At 42.9% G+C, this 22,975-nt stretch overlaps 1 protein-coding gene across 1 annotated transcript in view; it reads left to right on the plus strand.

Moving 5' to 3' along the window:
* Window positions 1–593: 593 nt before the first annotated feature.
* Ten-m (teneurin transmembrane protein Ten-m) overlaps window positions 594–22,975 on the plus strand; it is a 388,572-nt gene continuing 366,190 nt past the window's right edge. The window contains exon 1 of the mRNA XM_066736568.1: window positions 594–1,170. The gene's annotated coding sequence lies outside the window, so the exon portion shown is untranslated. The remainder of the gene's footprint in view (window positions 1,171–22,975) is intronic.

Raw genomic sequence — 22,975 nt, forward strand, 5'->3', positions numbered from 1 at the left:
TTTTTGACTCATTGCCACTGAGAGTAAATATATCTTGTAATGTTCAGCATTGTATGTAATAGGTACTTTATGTTCGTTAAAAAGTCTTGCAAATGTGATAGTTTGCAGTGACGTGCATGACACATTGCAATTGTTTCAAGATTCGTTTTAAATATTACGATCATTGGGAGAATTATGGATTAAATTCATCAAAGAGAGAAAGAGGGAGGAGGGATAGGAGAGAGAGAGAGAGAGAGAGAGCCTCTATGCTTGGATATGAAGATTGAGAAATGACATTTTAATATTTGAATTACGAGAGCTCTTTACGGAGTCTCGTCTTGACTTGATAAAAATCGTGGCTGCTGTGGACTTGGAGGTCGTCAGCAACTGGAAGCTGAACAAACAACGTCAAGTGCATCCCGTCATATTGACAGGCCACACGTGTGCTAACCGAGCTTTTCCATTGGCCCTGCAGCTTTCTCAGCACTTTACTCACTGCCATTCCAGCACTTTAGCGCTCGCAGGTTCAAGGATTTCACGTAAGCAAACCGGAATGCTGCATTAGTAGTCGGCGTTTTAACGGTTACCCTTCCAGTTCACATTCGACAAGGCACACGTGGTTAAAAGCTAGACTGTAACGAAGAGATAAACCAGTTCTCTCCTTCTCATCTTTTTTTAGACAACTCTAAAATTGTATTATTGGCATTTCGTGTCAAGGCAGCGGAAGAAATTACGAAGAAATTTCCAATGAAAAATCAACCACTACAAAATTATTTCAGTAGGAGAATCGATCGAAGCTTTATCCTTGCTCAAATTTCTTCGAGGTATAATCCAAAGTTCCGAAGCAGCCCCGAAGGAGTAGTGTATCTGGAATAAGAGACTTAATTAGGCAATTTGCACGTGACACAAGACTTGACCTTGGGACCAACCAAAACTGCGCGAAACATGCGAGCTCCTGAAGGATAATCGATCGTACGAGAGACTCCAGAGTGAATTGAATATCACGTATCATCAGTGTCCAATTTAAACGACATTTATTTTACATTACGACTTTTTCAATTAACGAAGCTTCCGATTTACTCGCGCGGCTCTTAACCGACAATCACGGAGTGTATTTGCATTCATTATAAAGTAATTTTATTTGAAAAGGAGGATCCGTGAACTTGGAAGGAATAATAGGAAGATCCCAAGGTAAGACACAATTAAAGGCGTTGTCGCTATATACAGGCTACTTTAAGCTTCGGTTTAGATTCCATCCGCTAATTAATTTCTGCTTTTCGCGCAACTCTCCTCCCTCTCAATTATTTTGCTTACATTTATTAATGGGAGTATGTTGTTTCGTTATGAGCCAAGCTGGGGTATTAACCACGAATCTGAAGTGAAATATTGTGTGTTCCGAGTTGTGGATTATGGTCGAGGTAAAAACATTGGAGATGTGCATGAGTAATGTTGGACTAGGTAATGTTGCATCTGCGGCAAATGCGTGCGGAGTTGGTGAATGTGTGTGTGTGTGTGTGTGTGTGTATGCGCAAGCTCACTCACGCGCATGTATATTTTTCATACGCATGCAAAAGCACGTCGTTACACATAATATTGCTTCAATAGCCAAAGGTTGGGGGGATTATCTGTGGGACACCGGGGGGTTTATTACGTACCGTCCGATATTGGTCACTGGTCGATCGTGCTGCAACCTCCATGAATCTTCCGGAAAAGGATGCACATACACCGTTTCGAGAGGAAGACTGAAAAAACTTTATATAACCACTCTGAACGAATCTTCCGACTGTATACGGCATCCCGGGAAATATGAGTTTTTCTTCATGGTGGCCCATTTCGATATAGAGTCTCATTGCCCATTGGTCCATGACTGTGATTTTTTAAAAGGTCTTAAAAATAATCTCAAATCTAAAAGCTTTATTGGCAAACGCGATGGCTTTATTTCGTAAATTGTCCCAAGGGATAAAAATTGGCAATCGAACCCTATAGGTCGACGTACAGTTATATAGCTCTATCAGATTCAAGGATTTTCGCGAAAGACTCCAAAGCCTGCACAGTGTACCGAACCAGTCTCTTTTCCAAGTTTCTTTTCTGAAGTTTACCCTTTCGCTCGAGGAAGCTTCAGCAGTGGTATTTCCGAGAAGTCGTAGATACATTCACCTCTTTTCCTTGGGTCGCGGAAACGAAAAATGATTAGAAGGAAGAAAAGATGAGGAACAGTGGCAGAACGAGTTCTAGATTCTCCCCCAGATTTCCCAGTGAATTCAGTTCAACGAAATCTTAATTGGACGAAGAAAAATTCTATTGTCTCGCGTTACGAATAGTTATTACAAACGATGAGAAGTTTTCTGGGAGCAATCGTTAAGCGAGTGTGCATTGGAACAAAGTGAATTATATTGTCTAAGGCGATGTCTGTGGGATAAATGTGGTTTTATTGGTCTGGTTTGATTATTAAACGCTCGGCTAAGCTGAAAGTGGTGCTGGAAGACAAAAGGGGGCATCTTACGAGGAAATCGGCGGTGGAGGATGGCGTCTGGCGTTCCTGGGAACGTGATCCTGAGGCACGACCTCGACACTGAATGCAGCTAGCTAGTATAGATCGACCAATGTTGAGTTCCCCTCGAGGCTATCCAGCAGACTAGCTCCAGCGCAGATTCCTCTGCCGTTGCGCTGTCTTCTTTGTTTGCATTGTCTCGCACGTGACGTGTCATCCTTGTAGACTGCACCAATACAGACACAGGCGTCTACTGTGCTACGGATAACAGTCTTAAGACAACGATGTCAGGTGCATGGGATGATTTCGTCAAGTTGGAGGAACTGACGTTCTAGACTACGTGTCTCGAGTTAATCCTCCCGAACTAAAGCGATCCACACTTCTCTATGAATTAGATAAATCATTTTTGCAGAATTATATTCAATGGCAATCTCGTTCCAGCCAATTTCTCCATTAACTGCAGACTCGAGCGGCTTGAGCGACGACTCCGTACATCCGCCGCATATCATCATTTTCGTTAATTGCTTCTTTTAAATTGTTACACGCGCGCTCTAATTTCAGTTATGTTAAAATTGTAATTTATTAATAGCTGCATCTCGTTTTGCATAGAGCGTCCCAGCTGCTTTGCATGAGCCAGTCGGAATGCGCTATCATTTTTCATTTAATTATTTTTAAGCCTTGCCATGGAGAATATTTACATAAGGAGCTCCCAACACTTCCTGGACGAAGCGTTACACATCGGAGTTATATCTCACGCCTATCTGCATGATATTGATTTCGTTCTCGTACATACTCCATAAATAAGTTCGTCTGCCTTCCATATCTTAAGGTCTGGACGATAAATCTTTGCTGCCTTCCTATCCAGTACCCTCCCCCCTCTCCCCCGACAAGCGGGATGCTCTACTCGAACCTCGAGAGTTCCTCGGCTCTCTTCTCCCCCCAGTGCTCCTGCGATACCTCGCATGAGCTTAGGAGAATTTCGCCGGACCGTGCATCAGATAGTGCAGGAGGCCGCGTCTTTCGATCATCGAATTACCCGGTAACAACCGTAATTACCATGATCGTTTGGACCCGAGCTCTGCCCGAGGTGTAAAAACGATAAATCTCACCCGAGATGCCTCACGCTCCTCTAGCGACATGACTCAACAATATGCCAGCTCTCGTCATACTCGCGCGTGTAATACCATTAAAATCCAAAATAACTCTAAATTATAGAAAACTCGTTCTCTATGCATATATATATACTATATGTATTAAGAGTATTAAGAAATTCCAAAGTATGTCCAAAATGAAAATTATGATTTTTATAAACCCATAGAGCAGGTTGTAAAAGCGAGACGATGGAATTTTTGAAAAAATATCCAAAGCCTTTTGATCTTTGACCTTGATCAATATGCTAGTACGACATTCTCGTTTAAAGAAAATTGGCCGTATCCTAACGAGCCTGTGGGGACTTTACGGACCGCCAATAATCTTTAGCGAATTCCAAGATGAAGTATTTTTACGGGAAAGTTATCCCAGGGATAATAGAGGTCAGAAAAAATTATCTGGAAAATCGCATCCTGATCCTTTCTCAGTTTTCCATTATCTGGTAGATATAGGTATCGTCGGATAGCAAGTAAACCGATTTACCAATAACTGCTCTTCTTCTTTTATCATTAAACGTAAATGACTCGTTGCTACCTTAAAAGATCAACAAGACTCGTCACAGCGTTTGTCCACCAACGCGTTGCTATTTTAATCAAGTTCAGGAAATTTCTTTTGCTATCTTTAATAGCTATAATTTTTTATCATCGTGTGATATTTTTGTCATTTCGAGCATCGATCGAGGCAGAATAGCGATGGAACTTTAAAAATGCTCTCGTCACTTTTTTGCTGTGCTCAACGCAAATGGCCAAGACTCAACGGGGGTTTCGTCATTTTTACGTTCGATCAATTACAACAGATGTTAACACAATTTGATCGTCGCTCGTAAACAACGTTAACGGTCCGCAATAACGCTCGGTGCACGTGTCTGGTAGTTGAATTACGTCTTATGCCCTTGTGACGCATTGGATAATTCATTCCATTGGACACACACGTTCAGCCTGTATATACACTCATAAAGTCCTCATTTGCACTTTGCGGTTTTCAATAAACAAAAACATATATTGTAATGATTTTTTCCAAACAGGTACGCTTTGCTTAAACCAAGTGACTGGTCCCAGACCTCATCGCTGGGATTGCACGAGACGTTTATCGTTCTACCTGCTCATTTTCTTAGAACGGGGTGGGCTGTCCTTCTCCTACCACATGGCATAAATCAGGCACTTTTAGAAGTTCGACTAGCAGTAAACGTCTCACCATGCCAAGCGTTCGTAAAAAGATGACGGATGGTCAATACACTATATTATGCTTGACCTTGCTCGGTATCGTGCTAGCGTGACATAAATGGCTGTAAATCAAACTAAACATTGGATAATATACTAGCCATTTCATTAATTAAGTTTATTTACATTAATTACAATAAAAACATTTTTTCCCTCAAATATTTATACCCTTTCAAATTTAAAATACCTTAAAACTGAATTGGTTGAAAAACCATTGAAGCATTACTAAAAAATGAGCAGGGACTTTGCGTAATACGTCAATGCTCTTGTTGCAAATATGGCATACTATATGTACATACCTGTTTGCCATGGCTACTGATCAACCTCGCACAGACCATAATCTATCTGGTAATCACCGCGAATATTACACGAGGCATATGGCTTAACGCGAGGTGAAAAGTTATTCCGTTTGATATTTTAAGTACCCCTGCGTGATAACTGGTTAACGATCCGGATCGATGTTTAACGATTCGACGGCTATAATGATCTCGTGCTGTTATATACGTATTTTGGACAAACTTTGGAATTAATATAAGCTGGAGGATCGAGTGACATTTCATAAAATTTCACAGTGATAATTTTTGAGGTCGGAAAAGATAAATAAACATGGTATGGAGGAAGAAGGAGGCAAAATGTTCAGCTTTGTGGTTATTGGGGGACACACGGGATGTTGGCGGAATTAATGGCATATATTTAGGAAGGAGCGAGAGATGGCACGCAGAAGTGCTTCCTGAATGAAACGGAGGAGTGCGGAAGACGTCAATCGTATGTTTCGGACTGACAGATCTTCCTGTTGTTGGCTTATTGATTGCGTGCTGCGTGTTCCATGTGCGCTATACCGAATCTCGAACGAAGCTTGATGAGCATCGTGCGCATTTCGGTGGCTGGGAAGGTTATGCTTGTCCTGCGGCTACTAATTAGCGATTGATTGACTTCCTCGATTCCTCGACGTTATTAGGAAGGCAGGCCAAACCTTGATCATCAGCCCGACGTAATACGTCGCGCCTCGCCATTTGCTAATGACCGATTGATCGCTCAGTTACATGGCAAATCTATCCCTCGAAAAACTCAAGCGTTCTTTCCTCTTACGCATCTCTCCATTCCAAGCTGTGTACGCGTCATCCTGCATCTGGAAAAGAAATTTACGATATCAATACATTAATTAATCGTGTCTAGAGTTTGACAGATTTGGATTAAAAACGTTTGACGCTTTTTATCCAGCCGAGTGAATTCTTAACCAAGTACCACCGCTTAGAATTGCTTGTCACGACCAATAACCAAAGATCTCCATCTGGTAAAAACGTAAATCGCGTTATGCCGTAAAATTACCTGTCAGTTCGAACAATCTCGAAAAACGTAGCCCGCCAGCAATCTTAATAATTACTTGGACTATCGTTCGGGCTTTTAATTAGCCGCAATAACTTTCAATATCCGAGTGGAAAGTAAAAATTTTATCTGTCGAGTAATATTCCGTAGAGGTCTGCACGAAGCGTGACGTGATAAGAATTTTAATTTCCACTGAAATATGATTATCAATGCTCTATTATTCGTTTCCTGTGATAATAGACGTATATATATATACGCCATTGGTGTTTCAACATTACATATCGTACGATTAAAATTACTCTTTGTATTAAGTTCGGCAGAAAAAGAAGCGTAATTAAGATTTTATTCGAGGAATCATTTAAAGTGCTCGGGACTTTCATTTCGAAGAGGATGATAAAATTTTAATCAAGGGTGATTGGTGGGATGTTTGATTCCATTACAACTGATAATCTGGGAGGACCCGAATTACCGTGGGGAGATGAGATACGTAATAAACAATTGCTGTAACGAGGCAACAATGGCCAGGCAATATTGGATGCCAGGCTGTTAATGATGAGTGACAGTGGTTTTATGAAGGCAAGGCTTAAACGACCTGACGGCAAGCGATAAGATATTTTGACACTGGATAACGCTCGGTGAACCATATCCTAATACAGTCGAAAAATACCTATATACATAAATAATTATTTAATTTAATTCACTGTATAGTGTGACTTGAAACTATTTACATTATTCGAATCCTTCGTTATAGTTACTTTATTGCTATAGGTGAACGACTCTGTCTCGAGTATTCTAAAAGCTTCATTCCACATTCGTGAAGCTTCCGAAAATTCCAGTTAGCCTCATGTTCATTTGACTCACGCTCGATTGGAAAAAATCGCTACGGCCACCTGTACTTTACACGTGCACGCTCGGTTCTAAGAAAAAAATTGGACATCTCTTGTATGAATCAGCAATTGTTCGACAGTTACTGCTGGTGAGAAAGAAGGTAATCAATATGCCAGGTGGAGAGAATCGCTATGCCGGTGGTCAGACGACGAAAGCGATGACGTCGCGTGTGGGCGTGTACGTGCATCTGAGAAATTTCCGTTTACTCGAAAGCGACTTCCGCGTGGCCACCGTAAGACTCGCTTTGCAAGATGCGAAAGATAAGGGAATTGTAGGCGGTAGCTGGGATCTTTTCGCCATTGTCACGTATAGCCCTTTACTCACCTACACACCGATTCATCTTACCTCTAAAGAGATTTATAACGATCATACATCCTGCAATTACCAATACTCTCTCCACTATATAAGATAATCGCTATTTTATTGCTATTCAAAAATTGTCTGCACGCGACTCCCCCCTTCTCTATCCTCATTAGTAATTAAAAGTCCCGTTTCTTTGGATCTCGAAGTTCATGGAATATTTTTATATACAAAAACCGATCGATTCAGTGATAATTGATAACCTTAATGGAATAATTTAAAAGCTTTTCCCGTTTTTCTTGAGTGAAGTCAGTTGCACGTTAAGTACAATAAAGAAGGGGGAGTTGTGTGGAGAGTCAAGTCATTCTAGCTATTGTCGCATAAGCCTTTTATTCACGTACGAGAATAACGCGACGTGAGTACCACATTCGTGTGTTGTTAGGCGTGCACAAAATTTTCTCTCTCTCTTTCTCTCTCCCCCTCGCTCTCTCATTGAACGTTTCTTACATGACAATATATATAAATATATAAAGGTAGGCGAGGCAGCCTACCGGATGTCGCACGACTAAGTGCCCGTACTTATCCGAAATAAGTGTTGGAGAAGAGGACATGGAGAGATTTGTGGATAAAATTTAGTCGGAGGCGATGGAGTAAACAATATAACGAAGGGAAATCTAATTAGGAAGGGAAATCTAATTAGGAAGGAAAATAAGAGTGGTTTGCTGGGTATATCGAAGGTGTGTAGGCAGGTTACGAGGGGCGAAGAGGATGAGTAGGGGACGTACCGAGGCTGTGTAGTATGGGAGATAAATCCGGTGTGTCGTCCAACGTGCAATTTTAACCGGCGCGCAATGGCAACGTAAAAAGCGTGCCACATTGCCCCAGGAGATAAAAGTATACGTAGTGCACGTTGCCGCACGTATCCCTCACCAATCATTTTCCCTCGTGTACATACGCGATTTATGTGTATGCACGCGTGTGCATGTTAACCCGTAAGGCGATAGGTGCGCGCCGCACGTTTTTCTGCGTTCAACTCTCTGCCGGCTATTTTTATTCTTCGCACCCTGCATAGTCCGTCGGCGCATCAATATACATTAATTCGCTGATAAATATATATAGATGGCGCCTATACCTTTAGATTCTTATCGAGGAAACGAGCTGCGAAGACTAAATATCGCGCGAGTGTATGTATCGGATGGAAAATTTTCCAAAAAACTTCATGCTCAATTTTCTAATTCTCCGAGCTATATATAGCTTTTGTTTTCCAGGGGGATTAGAATTCTTAAATTTACTACGATTGGTTTGGATTAGTTTTGACAACGGTGGGTGAAAAATATTTTCGTCCTTAATTCTCGTGGAAAATATAGCGGTAATGAATGGTTTGCGGAGAAGCCGAGGTATAAAAGAAGAAACTTTTTCTACCGATTCAAGGAAAAGTTGGATATTAAGGCGCGATAAAAAGTAGAATAATAAATACGATAAAAGTAAGATTATTCTCTTGATAAAGATATTTCAATTTAAATAGTTAAGAATTTCTGCAGTTTGGCGAAAATAAAAATAGTCCAGCGCGTATCGAGTAATTAAAAAATTTCAATCTTTGCACGAGAATCGTGCAAAGCTGAAGAGTGCAGCAAATGGTCTGGAAAGAAACCTGGGAGGACAGAGAGAGAGAGAGAGAGAGAGAGAGAGAGAAAGAGGGGGGGGGGGAGAAAGTGGAAAAATCTTTAACAATAATGAGTGTGAGATTGTTTTCCGTCATAAAGAAACCAGTGCGATAAGAAGCTTTTACCTTTGAAAGGATAGCATCGTTGCGGCAACTAAGGTTTTTTCCTTTCCTCTTTTCATTCCCAAACGCTTTTACGCACTTTAGTCGACTGTGAACAATTTCCTACTACATATAGTATATACCCACGAGTAGAATTAAAAATCTTTCCATTTCGATCAGAGAGTTCCATATATTTTTCACAACCGATACTTACTGTCTCCGGATAATATTCGATGCCAGTATTTTCCCCTATTTTTTCAAAGCGAATTTATCCATTCTTGGTCGTAGCCAAACAAAAACCAATGTTAATTATAGCCCACTTTGGTTTTCCTCCTCGTTTTAGCAGTTCTATTATGTTCTACCGAGAAACTGGGTCATGCGCCTTCAATTTTTCATATCTATTTAAAAATCTCTTGATTTTCACATCTCGGGTCCAGCCGTGGCTTCACACATTTTTTATTTTCGTAATTATTATAACTCGTTGGGAAACCAAGCAGAGGATTCTCTGCTATATTCCATCCGTTTCATTAGATTTTTTTCAAATGTTTCATAAGTAAAGAATCACACAGCTTAGATCTGTACTCTTTGCGAAGAGAGTTCCATTATGGATAACAGCAGCACACGAATGCCTAAAGTAGCTTTCTCTTTCATGCTTTCTCTCGACTCGCTTTTCATTTAGACCGCTTTTTTCGATTCTTTCATTTGAGCTTTTCCAAACGGGAATAGCGTATGTAGGTTGCACTCCCTACTATTCCGATAGATGGTCGAGGAGCTAAAGTAACGCCATTATAGCCATGGACTTTTTCTTTGACAACGCGTAAATCAAAAGCTTCAGTCGCTGAACTCTTGACCCATTTACCGATACCTTCTCTCCCTACCCCCCAAACTCCAGCAGATTATTTCATGGGAATGAAGACAAGTGTTCTTGAAAATGGATTCGTTAGCTTTGCAACTTTTGCAAGGTATCGCCGCGAGATAACGCTAATCGCTTTGCAAACGGCCAAAGATGTGCTAGAGAATAAATTTGCAGAAGCTAGTGGAAATTACGTTTGTGCAAACGATCGGGTTATACATTTCTAGACCGTGCTCTCAAGCGTGGGGAAAAATATTTTTCTTAAACGATTCATCCGTGCAATTATTTCTTATAAGAACCTTTCTCGTACGGATTGAAAGGCAGTGACGAGCAGAGTGTTTGCTATAACGAGAGCTTTGATGCACCTCCTATGTATATATATATAAGATAGTAAAGATGTGTACTATGCACATAGTTAATACATAACGGGGAACAAAAGCCTGAGCGTGTATTTGAGAAAGAATCGATGCAAAACATCTCGATAAAAATAATGGATTAAACGGTGTATATTTCTCAAGTGAATCTTGGTCGATTAAGATTTCGAGTAGAGCTGATAAAGCACGTCTCGGTCAAGGGGCATTCCGTAAGGAGAGTAGCTATACAGAGAGAGAGAGAGAGAGAGAGAGAGAGAGAGGTGGAATTGCAAGTGGGCTTATCTGAAAAATAGTCGAGGTTCACCTCGACAAGGCCGGCCCTTTGGTTGTAAGGCTCACGATTTTGAAAGCTGACAAAGAGAGTCACGTAAATGTTGCATTCGCTCCGAGTTGCTGTGCCGGACAATGGAGTTTGGAGTCCGCGGAGAACGAAACGTGACTCCAGAATTGTGCGAGGAGGAATTACTATGCTGGGAGGGTCGTTTTAGCCACACGACGATGCTTCGATGATCGATACCAGTAGCCAGTTCGAAGGAAAATACACGCTCAAGGTCCGTTTATAAATACTAGACATGGTACGTCCGGATCGCGGTTCTTCTCCTCTCCTCCCTCCCCCCTCACCATTCTACTCTCGCGTTGTGTCACATCAACGTGCTGCTACGTGACGCGATGCCGAAGTGAGTCGTGACATCCTGTTTTACGCGTCGATTCCCAAAGCTGCTGCGAGTCAAAACTATCATATCAACGGTAAAACTTTCGTCTTATATATATATATATATATATATATATATAGAAATTCCTAAATCTCAATTTACATGATCTCAGAGTTAGCGAGAATTCTCTAGCTTATTCCCGGATATATAAACTACGGATAAATCGTACAATCCATTAGGGAAGAAATTAAGCGACTAAGTATCGCCCCATGGATATAGCTACCGTGGAATATTTATGAATTCAAGTTTGGCCATTCTATTTAAATGATGCAAGCAGGTAATTCTTTGAAGATGCGCGCAACACCGCGGCACGGGGACTGATTCGAGGCACGGAGGTTCACTTTGTAGGCGGGTATCGAACAATCGATTTAGCTCCGTGGTTCGCGAGGTGGTCCACGTCTTCGAACAAAGCCGTCCTTCCTCCGACAATGCTCGTTGACAATGGGGTTCATTGTTCGGCGAAATAAACAAATAGAGAGAGGGGGCAGAGGGGAGGGGGCAAACCGGCCAGCCGAGCCAGCCAAGCCAGTGAAGCGACCACTATCCAAATCGGGTGGCCTGAAACACGTGTACCGATACTTTATTCGGATCACTTTGACTGCAGAGTCCTTAAATCTCCATCGCGCAGCTTCTCTGTAAACATTTAATGTTCCCCCGGGAGCACTTTGGCAACGCAACCCGTCGAGTGAAATATTTACTACTGTGTCAATAAGGAAGACTACCGCTCTTGCCAATTCCAGTCGCGTAATCCGTTTTATCAAAACCTCTATACTTGATAGATTATATTAATGGAAAATAACAACGTCAAGCAATTTGTAGCTCTAATTATATTTCTACGCTATCCCAACATCCCATTGCAAAACCCAAACATCTTTCAACATTAAGCTATATGCTATATGCTCGTTTATCAGTGGTTTCAAAGTTCGCTTTTCAATCAACAATAAAAGTCACGTATCCTCTATTTTTATCAAATCAACGCTATTATCATTCGTTCGTGACCAATTCTCTGGTATATGCCATATAGACGCTTATTCTGCTGACTAATTATATTCTTCCGGTTGCCGCTGTTATCGAACTTGTTCTATCGGAACTCTCCGCTAATACTCGACGATTCATCAAAACCATGATGAGAAGCGCCAAAGCGAACTCTCGGGCGAGAAAATTTCAAGTAGAAAGTGCGGGGTCGCGGAAGAAAATGAAGAGTTTAAGCCTCCGCAAGTTACAACATTAACGATTAACGACTCCTAGAGATCCGCTAAAACGAACCAACTTTAAATTGCTATATACGTCGAAAAACTTGAACTATGTTCGTAATTTAATTAAGATTACGACCTGGTTATACATAATGAGTTATACTATCTTCATGCAAAATATTCTCAAGTTCTCCCCGCGGCATTAAATTTGTGCGATAATTATCTGAAAATCGGTTGCACCATCACATTTATGCAAAAATAGAGGTAAATAAGGGGTTGTTTTCCGTAAGAGTGCTACCGATTCGTCTTTAAGAGAGATAGAGAGAGGTCTGTTTCCTTTTTTCCCTCTTTTTATTATTTTCTTTTTTAACGGCATATCTTCATCAATATCGCAGGTTGGCTAAGCATCGACGGAGGCAGGTTTCCCTTGGGAATTTATCGTGCCATTTTACCTCTCCGGCCAGGCGCGAGAAGTCCGAATTAAGAGTAATTGATAGCCAAGGCCAATGTTCAAAGGGGTTGGTAGGCAGTCGATAAATTTTAATTACAGCATTCGATTCCCTGCTAACGGGATTCCCCGAAGATATCGCTTTGCCTATATTCGCCATCTCTCTCTCTCTCCTTCTCAATTCTGCTCGGTCGAGATATTCGTATCTCCTAGCTGCAGAGGGGAAAAGAACTAGTCGCTTTTCTATTTCTCGTAGGCTTCACGCATCTTCGATCGTTTTGTCGGGACGTGAAATTTCGTAAAAGAAATCTCAGTGTGAGTGCCTTATTAATTATGTGGACGGGATAGATGCCCGATATCTCTGGTATATATATACATCCGCGTTGTTTGGTTCGTGCACGTGTATGTGCGTTGTGTGCATGTTCACATGCGTACGCTGCATTATTTACGAACGGTTGGAGACCAAGACGAGCTTGCGGACCGCAAAGGCCGGCAGAACTTCACGGACGGATTTACGATGTTTTTATGGCTCATTCCGCACAGAGCATATGTCCGCTATCGCAAAGTGATCTTTGTTTTACATTCAGATGTGTTTTATTCGAGCGTAGCGTGTGTCGCTGCCGCCGCATCCGGCTTGGCCCACCCCCAACAACCCTCCAACAACATTCCTTGCACAACTTCAAAAACACCAGAACATCCATAAATAATCCATTTACCGCATCCTCTAAATAATACTGATTTTCGTTGCAATCTCCCTTATATACACTTTTATCGGCGATTTATTAGAGTGCGAGACACACAGTTTAGCAGATAAGTTGGGGGTGAAGGATTCTTTTTTTGTCAAGGACGGATTTTTAGTGGGCAGCTTCGCTGCACGCTTAACGCGATTTATCGATAATCACGAAAGGTCGTGGCCCTGTATCCAGTATCTTTTAGCTGGTTCTGGAGTCACGCAAGATTGTGTCACGCAACCTGCTAGCTGCTGCGCAGGAGGAACCGAGTCCTGCAATTGTCACGGCAGGTTCCTTAATTATTGTCCTCCGTGCCGGTTCCACCCTCGTTACGCCGTGTACATTTACGTGCGTGAAACTCCGGGAATCCAAGACATTAGTTGCGCGCACCTCAAAACCGATCTGATATGGAAGCGCCCACATTTCTGGCTAAACCATCCTTCAGGATAAACAGGATGCTATCACGATATCCCTCTCCAGTCGCTTCCTCAATCTGCCTGATGGCTTTGCCATCACGTCCAAAGATTTATTGGCTCTCCGTGATATTAAAGTCCAACCGTGTACATATAGCAGCGGTGACTAATACCAGAAGAGAGAAAAAAACTTTTAACAATAGAGGAATGAATTTTGTCGGGAATTTCCAAAGTTCTCCGTATTAAATGTGAACGAAAATCGCAGCTTACGAGAAAAAAAAAGTGTAGAGCAACACACATATAGCGAGTTCGATTTAACAATTGAGAAAGTTTCAGCGAAAGAGACCATTTCTCGTAGCAGAAGCCTTTTCAGCAAAGCGATACGTATAACAATATTGTATCGGCGAGATACTGTCAGTTGCAGAGTCTGGCTGAGGGGATGCGAAAAGTCTGTTATTGGCCGCTGAGCTAGATAAGGGTGTACTACACCGTGCTCTACGTAGAAACCTCGCAGCTAAGTGTATACAGCGAATAACCATAACAACGAAAAATGCCGCTGAGGTAAGAAGTCGAAATCCTGATATGGCTCTGCTGAGCGATTAATAATTCCTCTATACCGCCCCTCGATAGCCAAAAACATCCTCCATGAAATTCTTTTCGGTTTTATCGGAATAACCGCAGTGTGAAAATAGTATGGACATTAGAATGACGTGTTTATGTTTCGTGCAATGCCGCACTGTAATCCGAAGCAAAGTCTGCGATTGGCCATTTATGTTCGCGCGCAACGACGTACTCGGAATTTTTCACGACAAACTCGCCTCCATAAGGTATAAGTCTCGCGAGCTCCCGCGTTTATGAAGTATATATACAAGCGATATATATATATATATATATATATATATATAGTTTCATTGTTCTGCCTCATCAAAACTGCTGGAGGAAGAAAGAGATAGAGGGAGAAAGATGATAGTAGTTTCATCGATTTTGCGAAAAGGCACTGAAAGCACAAACTTCTCAATGACGCCTCTCTAAACTCGTGAAAAGGATATCTCCCACGGCTGGCTGGCTACCGCAAATTGACTCGCGCGTATACAGCCATTTTCCGATACCTAACCCTCTGTCTCGAATATTATCATCGTAAGATGGTCGGATCCATGGATCGATAATAAATGTATAGATCCTCGGAATTCTGGGAAGTCTCAACTATACGGATGATTAAATAAGTTTTTCGACGTATATATAACTGCGATTAAGTCAATAGTAATCTGATAAATCCGTCCTTATAGTTGACGAAAAAGTTGGCCAAGACTCTGATCGTAAGGATCATTTGTCCTGGCAAGCGGCAAAAGTGCGAATAGCTTTGTACTATTGACAGACGTAGATCGAGCTAATTCTCGAAGACGCTCGTTTAGATAAGCCGAGGGCTGGTGATTCGACGTATAATTGGACGTTCTCCTCTTTGGGCGACGGAGACGTCGAGACATCAAACTTATGACGGCGTCTACGCTCGATGTCCTTGCAAAAGAAAAGCCTCCCCTGGGAGAGGCCCTGAAAAATTCATCGAGCGGGACGTCGAAAAAGGACATTAGGGCCAAGATAAACAGGACTCTCTGGCCTTTTTCAGCTAACAAATAGAGGGTGGTTGGACCTTTTGGAAGAGGGAGGCTTGGACCTTTCGTCAAAGGACCTTCCAATCTCTTGTATTTTACGCCCGCACCTCCCATAATGGCTCCTTATGATTTAGCGAGAGTGTTTTCTTAGTTTTGGCAAAAGTGGCGGGCGCGTAATCGTTTGTCAAGCAGCTCGGTGAAATAATAGCTGTTGGTGGCCGCCCTTTTCGTGGGCGAGAAATCCAGCCGTGATATTTCACCATCATCGCCATTAAAGGTCATCCCGCAGATGAAGAGTAACGATGCGTCCTTCGCACGGACGCACTACGTATATACGTACCGAGCTTGTCTCGAGAAGGTTCTCCAAAAGGATTCGAACAGAAGGACCTTTGGCATTCTTAACGCTGCCAAGGAAACACGCTAACCAGAGCATAACGTTCCATCCACCACCTGCTCCACTATTTAGCGACAAACTTGATCACCAATGAACAGTACTATATATATATACATATAGGAAAATGGTAACGATTTATGTGGAATTGATCAGAACTAACGAAGAACGTTAACAAGAAGCTGCGGCTGAATTACGCGGGGGTAAGGATGACACGGGGTTACGGGTACGGGTACGTTAGTACGAGTAAGGGTATAAGGGTAAGGTTTGGTTGGTTGGTCGTTGTTCGCCGATTCAAGGAGCGTCCGCGCGGTTGATATTCAGGGGATGTCGACCAATCTAGAGTACCTGCCGGTGGTCTGAAAGCGAGAGCCGAAAGCAACGGTGGTGGCGAGGCAAGATTGCATGGCAGGACATTAGCATGCTGCCACTGGGCCCCGTGCGGTTATCAACACTGGATTGCTCACCGCGTGTCTCGACTCCCAACTTCCCCAGTAACTACACACGCCTACCTCCGTACCTGTGCTCTGCTAGCAACAGCTTCTATTTTAGCGAGGTGCCCGCACCATCACGGCCCATGCGCTCACCTTCTTCCTTCCATTTTTAACCCACTCACGACGACCCCCAAGGTTTTCCCTCTCTCTTACCTATATACGGCACTCGCGACCCACATTAAAGCAACTTTTTCATCTTCCCTCGAATCGAGACCGTTAGCATCTCTTATTTAACACTGTTTTTCCGAAATAACCCACCCGGCCAGCTGCAGGATCGCTCTTATCGTTTTTAAACTCTGCTCCGATATAGACCCAAGCAACCTTAGAAATCGTCCGAAAGACGAGAGTGATCGTTATTCCTGCTAGGTACTTTCGGTCCACGTGGAATCCTCTTTTGACGCCAGGGCTAATTCCAAGCGAGGAGGTGAGTGGCTCTTCGCATAAAGAAACTACGTGACCCGGAGCGGCCGGTTTTTTCCGTCCTATACACTCCTCCTTTTTCACCACTAGACTTGCACGCACCCCACGAAGCAGACGTTACTCTTGATTCGCAGCTACGATTCCTTACCACCTCTTCCCATCATTCTGCCTCGTCCCACCACCGTAAAACATCGATTTAATCTCAGGGGATTCCTCGATGCACTCCTTGCGCGTCTCTACGCGTGTTACCTGCTTGCCGGGGTAAGAGTCGTTAAATTTATCACGTTTCCTAGCCCTTTCCAATCTGTATTCAACGTACTCTCTGTATTATTGCAAAATGTAGACAGTTAACCTCTCATAAAGCCAAGTGTCAAGGTGCCAGACTGGACACGCATACTAACCGTATAAGCTATATATATATATATATGTATGCATTTTAGCTTTAATATTGAAGGACGAGGAAAAGGAAAGGATAATGGAAGTTTTCGAGGGTTTTCTTCTACTCGTAACGCAAGGTCCGGTTTAACTGCAGGTTCCTCGATCCATTCCCTTTCAGCTCGTTTCATATCGAAGGGCTTCTGAAAAATTGAAGAGCCTCCAGGGTAGGAGACACTTACCATGGATCCTGAGAAAACTCCTTATTCTACGTCATCTGGTTTTCAATCAAGGTCGGGTATCGGTTGGCGAGATGAGCTACCGAACTTGCCTTGGATAAAAGGTCGTTCACCTTTGCCCATCGGATAAGCTAATATTGCCCTCATCGCCTTTAACCACTGACCACGATGGATAACATCGAGTTTACCAAAGCCTCTCTCGTATTGCCATTTTCCATTAAAGTTTTCCTCCTGCTGCGTTGCCCTCATTTTTACTTTTTTTCCTATCGAAAAGTGAACGAGCAAAAATCTCTCGTTATATGGAATTTCAAAAGTAAGATTCATCGGGTAGGAGAAGGAGAAAAGGAGAGAGTAACACTTTGTCCTTGCGTTGCACCACGCCGCTCCACGCCGCGCCGCGGGTACGAGTTTAGCGATTTCGCTGAAAACTGCGATAAGTAAAAGTTTGTCCTTTTTATTCTCAACGGGCACGAGCTCCTCCGCGAAGTTTATACTTTCGCCGTCTTCGTATACCGTACCATTCCCGGGGCAAGCCTTGTTTCCACGGGAATTTTAGTTCAGTTGGCCGCCAGTCACGCATAGCGAATGAATCTCTTCCTCCCTTTAGCCTGCACCAAACTTTCCTCCAGTTTTACTTTCCACGCGTGCATTCGAGTGGAAGGCGCAAAATTATCAAAACGCGTGGGTGGTTTGCTTGTAACGAACTTTCCTCCGAGAGCTAACAAAAAGAAAAAAAGAATAAAGTTGATGGGAATTGTGTGAGTTAAAGGAACGGTCGATTAGATAACCTTGGCCGCAGTGTGCCGAGTTTCGCGGTGCTCGCATCATCAGCCTAGAAGACAATTTCAGTCCTTCCTGGAGCAATCGTGTGGGGTTGGAAATGTTGGAATAGCGAGCTTGGATGGAAAGAGAGTGGTGTAAAATCTAAAAAAGGAAGGAGAGAAACCAATATGTAGTCGCCTCCTCGTCATCTCGGGGCACCCACGAAACCTTTGTTACTTGTTAGTGACTTTTATCTGGTCGCCTCGGGTTTCTCGATTTATCTCGCTCTCTCATCTCTCCTCTCTCGAGGAGAGAGTTCCCGTTTTTCCGAGCTCTCTTTTCTCCTATCGCCTGCGAACAGCCCGCCGCAGTCTCCGAGCATTCCGGAACTTCTTATTCCGGATTTCATGCCCCCGCCTCTCTCCTCCTTCTTTCTTCCGGGACCACCTCCCCCTCCCCCATCCAAAGACCATCAAGTCCTCTGTCCTTTATCAGTGACAGCTTAATCTCTCACAGGACCACTACCCGCGAACCGTTTCATTCCATGAAATGCTTCTTCTTATCGCCTCGTTAGAAACTCAATAGCAGCAGCCTTCGACTATATACGCTTCTTAACTCCAACCGATTCCGGTAACCGATAATCCTCCTCCTGGCCATCGACCAACTTCCTCTCGATCAATATACATATATTGTAAATTAATACATATATAATCATCATTATGCAAACTTTACACAAATAATAAGAGAACTAATTTCTTCATTACACCCGCTGCACAATCAACGAAATCAGAAATCGAATGCACGGCGAGATTATTTTTATATTATTATAGTTTTCCTACGTCACTATAAATTTTCCTATCAAACGCAACACTCTTCGTTCGAGATCTTGCCGACTTCTATTATTCTTACCGCGAATCTCGGCTTGAATTGTGTATACAGGATGGCGGATACTGGCGAAGAGAGTGAGAGAGTGACGTTATAAATTCCTGGACGCAACGAGGCGTGCTTTCCACAAAAGGTACTCGCTCAGCTCGTAGTACAGTACGCAGCGGGCATTAAACGCTGTCAAGTTTAACGCTGGGCAATAAATCAAATTCCCATAAGCGATCGTCGAAACAAAGCTGCACGTCTCTTCGGCTCTGGCTTCGTTGCCGAACTACGGAAACGAGTGCATTCGACTGCTTCCCTTTCCTTACCAACACAACAAATTCCTTCCGATCAAAGCGATCGATCCAGTAACCCTGGACGAAACTCCGCACGTTCCGAATAAATTTCTTAACAACACGGATGCATACTTATTCCCACCTAGCAATTTTGCCGGCTTTCCGCGAAAGGCCTTTTACGATTGTGCCTATATAAGGACTCGCGGCAAGATCGAAACTGAAAGATTCAGATGTCCAGATTCATGAATGAGCCGAGGAGTACTCTCGTATTTTATTGTACGGAGACACGCTGTTGAAAAATCAATTTGCGTTATTAATAAGAGCTTTGAATCTCTCTCGGTGGATATAATGTATGAAAAAATATTGAAGAAGGAGGAATTCTGCGAATAAATAGCGAATAAGAGAGGAAATAAATTCGCTAAGGCTGTACCGTGTGGAGGGTTCGAGACAGGTTCCTGTCGCCGCGGGATGTAAATGTTTCTCCCGATGGTAGAAATGACAGATGGCACACCTGCCTCTTCCTTGAACGAGACACGCACCCGCATCTGCGTTCCCACAAACAGAAATCCATCGAATACGCATTATCCTTTAGCGATTCCTAATTGAACGGTCCTACGCTAGATCACACCCATCGTGTTATCGAATTTCGCGAAGCTTCGTCAAAATATGTCCCTGCTAAATATATAGTTTCTAGCAGTTCTGTAAACTATTTTTTTTTTTAGCGAATATTTAGCTTTGTAGATATATAGTCAAAGAAAATAAATGGATTATGCAAACAGTAAGATGTAAACGGATTTATGAATCTTTTCATAAAAAGGGATTTCCTTTATTCCAAGCTGTACGCCTTATTATCGAAGACATCTTTTAAATCTATCAAAAGGAGTTCTATTCTCCCCAGACGGCGTGTAAAGGAAAATGATAATTCCCCCACTCCGTTGCTTCTGCGTCGATAAGTCGTCTCCTGGATAAAAGACTCCTTCGAGAGGCTTTTCCGGCAGGGATCGTCCTTGGCTTTGCCAACTCGCGCCATTGAAATCTTTTATTTTATTTTATTTTATTTAGCTTCTCCCGTACATTTGTCTCAGTCCCATCCATAAATGCACCGAGCATCCGACAGTCCCTAAAGACACCATCGGATCGAGCTATTTATCTAATATATTGTTTCAACAATCTTCCAGCATGACTGGCTTTATCGATCTTTCGCTACAAATGTTATTTTTATGTACATTCAGCTGTTTATTCGATCGCTTTCTTGAAGCAATATTGAGTCAGTGGATAACTAGCGCAGTAGGAGAAAATCCATGGACTGTCTAATACTTTTCGCCATATTTTCCTTCCAAGCTTTTGAATTTAATGTTGCCACTGGACTGGTCAGTTACACGGAAGGCTCGAAAACCGAGGGGACGATGAATCATTCGAGAGTTTCTACTGTATTTCGCAAGGACGGGAATTGAAGTATGGCCTTGTTTTTCGACTGCTTAGCAAATGAAGTGCCAATTTATAATGTATGGAGGAGGGTAGTTGGATTTGTGGGCCCAGTTATCATCGGTAAGAAACAATTTTCCATTAAATCTGTGAGCGCCACCCTCGGAGCAATCTCTCACCGAGGAGAATCTAATTCTTTCATTCTCTTCTGGCGGAGCGGACGATTTGTAAGGGTATATTCTTCAGGGTCATTTCTCTTTCCCTTTCGTTTTCTTACGCGTTAGTCTTTCTCCCTCTCTCTCCCTGTTTGCATCGCTGGTGCCTAAATGCCGGGAACAGGACCGATCGAAGAGCAGCACCAATGTGTTCTACGATAAAGCCTTGGATGATAAAAGCTCATCCACGTGATATAATGGAAGACTGATCACGCTGTCCGCACTATCAAGCTACCCTATTGCTCACCGATCTTCCTATTTCCGATCTTCCATCCATTCTTCGGACTCGTTACTCCTTTGCGACTGCCATAATGCTCCCTACATACGATTTATGGTACCTGAAACTCACCACCCCGTACCGCGAGTCGCTCTTCCCTTTTGATTAAATATCGATTTCTCCTGGAAAATCCACCTCGTTCATTTTCATGCATTAGCTTGATTAAATATATATACATATAGGTCAGATGAAAAGCGTATATTTACCAGGCAAATTTAAAAAAATTTAGTCTAATAACTGTGCAGAGAGCATATGAATAAATTCGAATAGAGAATTAATGTTTTCTTCTTCTTGTTTCAGGTAAGTGATGTCCGAAGCTTTTTCTACGTGAGTAAAAAATTGTTTTTATAATAGAAGTATAAAGTTCGATTAGACGAATTTTGGATAATGAATCAATTGATTTTCAATGAAGCTTTACGAATCGGTGAACGCTCGAATGACAGGTAGATTTTTGGCTACGGCCACCAACGATCAGGAATACGTGGATTGAATTCCTAGGGCGATCCAGGGGACTTCAGAATTCTCGCAATATCCGGCTGACGTCCGTTTGTTGGCAGCGCCGAATTCAAAGAGAGATTCCACGTGTTCGTGTGTATATAAACGCGTCGAGGGAGCTCGAGTCGCTCCAGGATGAGAGAATTGCTGTCTGATCAAGAGAGTTCAACATGTGCACATTGAAACGTAACAATTCGTCAACCGTGAATATATAGAAAGTCAAACGTCATTTTCTGGAATAATAAAATTACGTAGAGTGAATAAAAACTAAAACTGTATAGCGAAACTGGCAAAAGAATAAGGGATAAATTTTTCGAGCCCGAGTAGATAATGTTTCAAGGTTGGGGGTAGGAAATAATGGAGTTAGGAAGGTGAGAGAATAACAAGCTGAGCGAGCGAAATAGGAATAAGCGGAAGGAAGAGTAAGAGTCGTAGGTGAGAGGAGTAGTACCTACCTAGGATGGAACGAGGTGAAATGGTGGGGGATAAGGCAGGGAGTTCTCTGCTGGTACCAAATGACAAATGGAGACCACAAGATTGCGCCTCCGACATCCAATTAGCCCAACCTTCTCCCCTGTCCTTGTCCCTTTCCTGCATCTCCACCACCTTCCCATTCCCCCCACCACTACCTCTTTCGCTCGCCCGAGGACGTCAGGTGCAGGATACACACCGATGAACCTATAAAGACCAAACGAGAAAGGCCCCTGTCCCACGAGACGTTTAATCAACAAAGTCCAAACGTTGTTCCGGCTGAATTCACGAGCCTGCGGGGATCGTGACCTTCGCGTAGCCTCAGCAACCCCTTCGTACCTCCATCTCCACCTCCTCATCTTTTTCCTCATCCGGTTGATCCTGTTGCGGCCAACGACCAGGGTAAGGGGCCCACAAACTTTACTCGCGCCTCGCTCGAATACCAAGTGCCTCGATTCGTTATCGCTATACCTATGCCAACTCGTCCAAACGGCCCTCCGAGAGTACGTGATCTTCCCTTAAAAGCAACCTACCTAATTCCTCCATCGATTATTAACCCTCCATTCTCTTTCGTTCTTCTTCTTTTTTTAGCCGAGATCTCTGCTTTAACGGCGCCTAATTAATGATGGATCAAACTCTGTAAGACTTTGCGTGAAACTGACGGAACGAAATGCCAGTAGCTGTCGAGGTAGCTGCAGCGAAGCTAGAGGCAAACGGGGGATCGAAACTCGGCTGCTGACTTCATAAGGTTTAATCGACATCCAAAGTTTTGCCGACGAGAGACAAAACCGGCAA

Source organism: Prorops nasuta, unplaced genomic scaffold (genome assembly GCF_024137725.1).
Source record: "Prorops nasuta isolate Cenicafe-Biocafe unplaced genomic scaffold, Cenicafe_Pnas_1.2 PNAS00015, whole genome shotgun sequence".
Taxonomy (NCBI): domain Eukaryota; kingdom Metazoa; phylum Arthropoda; class Insecta; order Hymenoptera; family Bethylidae; genus Prorops; species Prorops nasuta.